The sequence below is a fragment of the Varanus komodoensis genome, unplaced genomic scaffold (genome assembly GCF_004798865.1).
Source record: "Varanus komodoensis strain SLA01 unplaced genomic scaffold, ASM479886v1 scaffold125, whole genome shotgun sequence".
Taxonomy (NCBI): domain Eukaryota; kingdom Metazoa; phylum Chordata; class Lepidosauria; order Squamata; family Varanidae; genus Varanus; species Varanus komodoensis.
Genome location: NW_025335360.1, coordinates 573,873 through 579,295, shown reverse-complemented (window position 1 = coordinate 579,295; position 5,423 = coordinate 573,873). Strand labels below are relative to the sequence as shown.

Sequence of the window (5,423 nt, the reverse complement as noted above, 5' to 3'; positions counted from 1 at the left end):
TTGAAATGTCAAGTGAAAGCTGTTCTGAAAGCACTTGGAAGGAATATAACACCCGGAGTAGACAGAGTACCAATGGAACTATTCCAAGCTGCAGGGACTGAATTGGACCAAATCCTAAGAGAAATATGCCAACAGATATGGAAAACTAAACAATGGTGACATTTTTTCTGTCTTCACTACTTCTCCTGAATGGGGAAGTCCAAGAAATATCAGGGGGAAAACTGAAACTGGGAAAAGTTAAAAGCAGGTAAAAGGGTGACCAGATAAATCCTGTGTGTTGAGTGGCATGTTTTGTTTTGGAAGGCTAATTGAACCTAGGAAGATGTATGAGAAAAACATCAGCCAGCAAGGCAAGCCAACTGTCTGTTGCATAAGATAAGCTAGAAATCTATTTAGCTTTTTCAAAGAGCTGCCATGAGGCATTGACAGGATTCAGGAAACAATGATAACCCACACCCAAACATTCCGTATGGGTTGCCGCTGAATTGTGGATTGTTCTTGAAATGTTATGAAATGTTGCCTGAGCCTAGTTGCTCAAGAACCTGTGATTTGTTGTTGGTTTGTGAGCTATAGTTTGCTTACCTGGCTAGCTTTAGACAAAATGGTAACCCATATTTCAATAGTAACATGCATTTGACTTTAACTTGCTTTAACCTGGAGTCTTGCACTAAGCAAGGGGTGGGACCCACTGGCTTTATATGCCCCTCCCAACTCTTCTGTTCTATGAATCTGTTTCTAATCCATATTCAAAACTTGAGAATGGGTTCACGTGTTCTCTAAATCCCGCCACCATCTTTAACAGCTTATCACAGTGCTTTAAGATAGAACAAGCTTGCATAAATAGCCAAATGCATATGAAGGAGAAAAGACAGATATCTTGTGTTAAAAGAGCTCCTCCCTTTGTTTAGAAGTTGATTTGCACCTCTCACCTACGGTTAAAACAAGCATTACAAGGAAGCAAGCATACCAGCAAATACAATGAATTGTCAACAAGGGTCCATGCTACGTCCATAGTCTGTAATACCTTTCTGAAAAAAGGCAACTGTATTTCATTTCAATATTTCAAATAAAACCTGCTAGGATAATGTTCTAAAAACAGCTATATTTTGTAAGCTTAGTCTTGTGTATCTTCCAGAAAGCATCACTAGAGGGCAACAGAACACTTCTATCAATGATCAAAGTGAGGAAAGGAGCAAAAACTATTCTCATCATGTGAAGCAGAAAACATTAAGGAAAAAATAATAAAAATGCAAATCTGGTATATATCTGCTCTTAAAATCCCATATCTGTTCTCCTAGGATTGTGTGTTATATTCTGTCAAGTCCCTTCAAACTTATGGCAAACCTATGAATGAAAGCCCTCCAAAATATCCTGTCCAGGACAGTGTTCTGATCAGGTGGAGTGAATGCATGGCACACTCTCTTTCTAGGAATTCCACTCTTCACCCAGAATCATAAATACCTTGCTTTACAACATGAGTAGCACCTTGCCTGGAAAATCCTTCTGACAATGTTTAATCAACCTGCTATGTTACCAAAAGCAATATGGAGACAGAACAACAAAACAGGCTGTTTCCAGCAGACAGATTCCTGGGAGACTACTAACCTTTATCAAAATCTAATGGTGGAGACAAAAGCCAAGCATCCACAGGTTGCCAATGATAGGAAGTGGTGTTGGTCCAGCAGGGAATTTTTGTCTGGCCCATTGGAGATTCAGGAAATACCAGGCCAAGAAAAAGGCTAAGAGTCCCACACAAATTGGAATTAAAGGCAGCATCTTCCTTTCACAGTCCACAAAGGCTCAGTTTTCTATAGCTAGATGGCTTCTTTTTAGCTAGTAGACTTCCCTTAATTTGTAACTTTGTGCCACCCCTTCATGAACAAAAATTCTAAATAAATAAGTAAACATTTCAAAGATTGCAGTCTGGAGGGGCTGGAAGGAGGTACTAAAAGGAAGGACAGGACTGGCCATTGAAATGCCCTGTGTCACTCTGATTGGCCATAAGAGATCATGGGAAGATCTTGAGAATCATAATGAGATCCAAAGATCTACAAATAATGTACTTATTCTTTTCAAAGATACTTACATCAGTCAAAATACCTGCATACAAAGTGGGTTGAGGGGACACATTCTGTGTCACTAAAGCAATAGTTCTGAAGGAGCACTTCAAATATAGGAAATAGAATCGAGATAAAAATGAAGAAGGATGACTGCAGTCCAATACAGTCATGGGACAGCAGTAATTACAATGCCTGGGAATGTTCAGTCGGTGGAGGAAGGGGGAGAAGAACACTTGTTTAAAAAAGGGATCAGAGTATTTCCACTTTTACAACCACACCCGCCTGCCATTTCCCCTGCCTGCAGCTGTTGCGAAATTTCAGGTAAGTCCTGGTAGAACAACATTGCTTATATGTACCTTTGTGTTATAAAATCAAATCTACACCTCTTTCTCACAAAGCAGCAGGATTCCCAGCCAGGTTGCTGTTTAGCCTTGTTGTTGCCTTAAGAAGATGGCATTCTTAGCTAGACTGAGAAGCTGCTGGGGGCTAATACTATTAGGGAGGAAATACCTGTGTAAGATCATGGTATCCGGTCCTCTCACTTCCTTGCAAATAGATGGGGAAGAAATGGAGGTAGTGACAGATTTTATTTTCCTGGGCTCCAAGATCACCGCAGATGGAGGCTGTAGCCAAGAAATTAAAAGATGCTTGCTCCTGGGGAGGAAAGCTATGGCAAATCTAGGCAGCATACTAACAAGCAGAGACATCACCCTGCCAACAAAAGTGCGAATAGTCTAGACTATGGTTTTCCCAGTTGCAATGTATGGCTGTGAAAGTTGGACCATAAGGAAGGCTGAGTGCCGAAGAATTGAGGCCTTTTAATTGTGGTGCTGGAGAAGACTCCTGCGAGTCCCTTGGACTGCAAGGAGATCAAACCAGTCAGTCTTCAAGGAGATCAACCCTGACTGCTTTTTAGAAGGCCAGATACTGAAGATGAAACTCAAAAACTTTGGCCACCTAATGAGAAGGAAGGACTCACTGGAGAAGAGTCTAATGCTGGAAACAATTGACGGCAAAAGAAGAAGGGAATGGCAGAGAGTGAGGTGGCTAGATGGAGTCACTGAAGCAGTCAGTGTGAGCTTAAGTGGACTCCGGGGGATGGTGAAGGCCAGGAGGAATGTTGTCCATGGGCTCAAGCGATAGGAAGAGAGGTTCCAGCTGAACATGAGGAAGAACTTCCTGACTGGTAGAGCAGTAGGACAAGGGAGCACATGACCTAGGGAGCTGGTGGGCTCTCGCTCACTGGAAGCATTCAGGATGCAGCTGGATGGACAACTGAGAAGAAGAGATTAACTTGGAGGCCTGCACTGAGCAGGGGGTTGCACCTGATGGCCCTCAGGCCCTTCCCACTTACAGTCAGGGCCACCGGCCTGAGGGTCTGATAAGGCCGCGCTCAGCCACTGCAAGCCCTTTTGGCTCTGGCCTCTTGGCAGAGCAGCAGAGGCATAGGCTGGGAGCGAGTGCTGAGTGGCCAGGGGACTGGCGAAGGCAAGGTAGGAGCTGGGCAAGGGAGCAGAGGGCCCGGAGCAGCAGAGAGGAAGGGCGTCATCCTTTGTCTGCATCCCTTAGCTGCGGCCCAGGCTGTCCAGAGACTCCCTTCCCTGAGACACAGAGGTTTGCTTGTTTTGTTTGTGCTGTACTTTGTTTTATTTTTCTTCCAATTTAAATTTAAGTTTATTTTATCGTTGTGTGTGTGTGTGAGTGGGTTTTTGTCTGGGAGAACTGGGCGAGTGAGAGGAACTGCAGGACAGACGTAAGGTCTTGGAAGGGATACCGACGGCAGATCAGGAGATGACCTTGGCGGGAGTCACAGGTGTTGCTGTCTGCTGCGATAGCTGCGACATGTTCGCCCTTCTCCCCCAGGAGAGGCAGGGATACACTTGCCCTCGGTGCAAGTTGGTGACCCTGCTAGAAGAGGAGGTGAGGTGCCTGAGGGCTGAGAGGGCTCTCCAGCCCCCCCCCCCACGCGGAGCAGCCCGCCTCTGGACAGAGGGTTGAGGGAGAGGCCACGGGAGGAGCAGCTGCGGAGACATGGAGGTATGTCACTCCTGGCACCAATCTGGAACTGGGAAACAGGTTCTCTCCACTTGGGGAGGCTGGGGCTGATGAGGCCTCGGGGGACCAGCAGAACCCCCAGCCTGGGACATCAGGCGGCAAGGGGGCCGCTGCAGGAGAGGCGAGGGCCAGGGCACGGCAGCCCACCAGCACCGGGAAGGTGTGGTGGTGGGTGATTGTTGTTGGGGACTCCCTCTGAGGGGCACTGAGGCGGCGGTGTGCCGCCCCAACCTGGAGACAAGGGAGGTTTGCTGCCTGCCGGATGCACGCATCCGGCATGTGAAGGACAGAGTGGAGCGTCTTGTTCGCTCTGGGGGTCACCAGCCTCTCCTGGTGATCCATGTGGGAACAAACAATGTGGCCAGGCAGGGTGTGGTTGGGACCACCAGGGACTTTGAGGCCTTGGGGAAGAAACTCAGGCAGCTGAAGGCCCAAGTGGACTTCTCTTCAATCTTACCTGTCCAGGGATTTGGGCCAGGAAGGGACAGGAGGACCTCCGAGGTGAACGACTGCCTGGCAACAGTGACACACGCATTGGTAACTTCCCGATTAGATTTCTGCAACGCGCTCTACGTGGGGCTACCCTTGAAGACGGTCTGGATACTTTAGTTGGTGCAGAATAGAGCTGCCAGGCTGTTGACGGGGACTGGGCATTGTTCTCATATAACCCCAGTTCTCCGTCAGCTCCACTGGCTCCCAATTGAAGTCCGGGCCCAATTCAAGGTGTTGGTTATGACCTATAAAGCCCTCAACGGCTTGGGTCCTGGGTATCTAAAGGAACGCTTGCGTCTATATATGCCCTCCCGCCCCTTGAGATCAGCAACAGATGCCCTTCTCCGGGAACCCTCTGTGAATGATCTTAGGAGGGTGAGTACCCGGAGGAGGGCCTTCTCTGTGGTGGCGCCCCACCTATGGAATGCGCTCCCCAGAGAGGTCCGCCTGGCGCCGTCGTTATTTGTTTTTTGGCACCAGGCTAAGACCTTTTTATTTAAAGCTAATTTTAAGTGTTAATTTATTGGTTATTTGTAGGATTTTAAATTTTTTAAGCCGAGATGCACCGGGTTTTAATATTTTTATTGTATAATTTTGTTAGTGTTATGAGCCGCCCCGAGGCTTTGTTGTGATGGGGGCAGCATAAAAATGTTTTAAATAAATAAATAATAAATGCTTTGGGTTCCTCGACCATGGCATTCGTTTTCTTGCCAATGGACTTCTGGCAAGGGACGGGTTACACTTCACGAGGATGGGGAAAAGGTCCTTTGGAGATGCTCTAGCGAGCTTCGTCCGGAAGACTTTAAACTGAGCCGG

At 47.1% G+C, this 5,423-nt stretch overlaps 1 pseudogene; it reads left to right on the top strand.

Annotated features, from left to right (window-relative positions):
- Positions 1-322: 322 nt before the first annotated feature.
- The window catches only part of LOC123019449, a 9,650-nt pseudogene continuing 4,549 nt past the window's right edge, over positions 323-5,423 (top strand).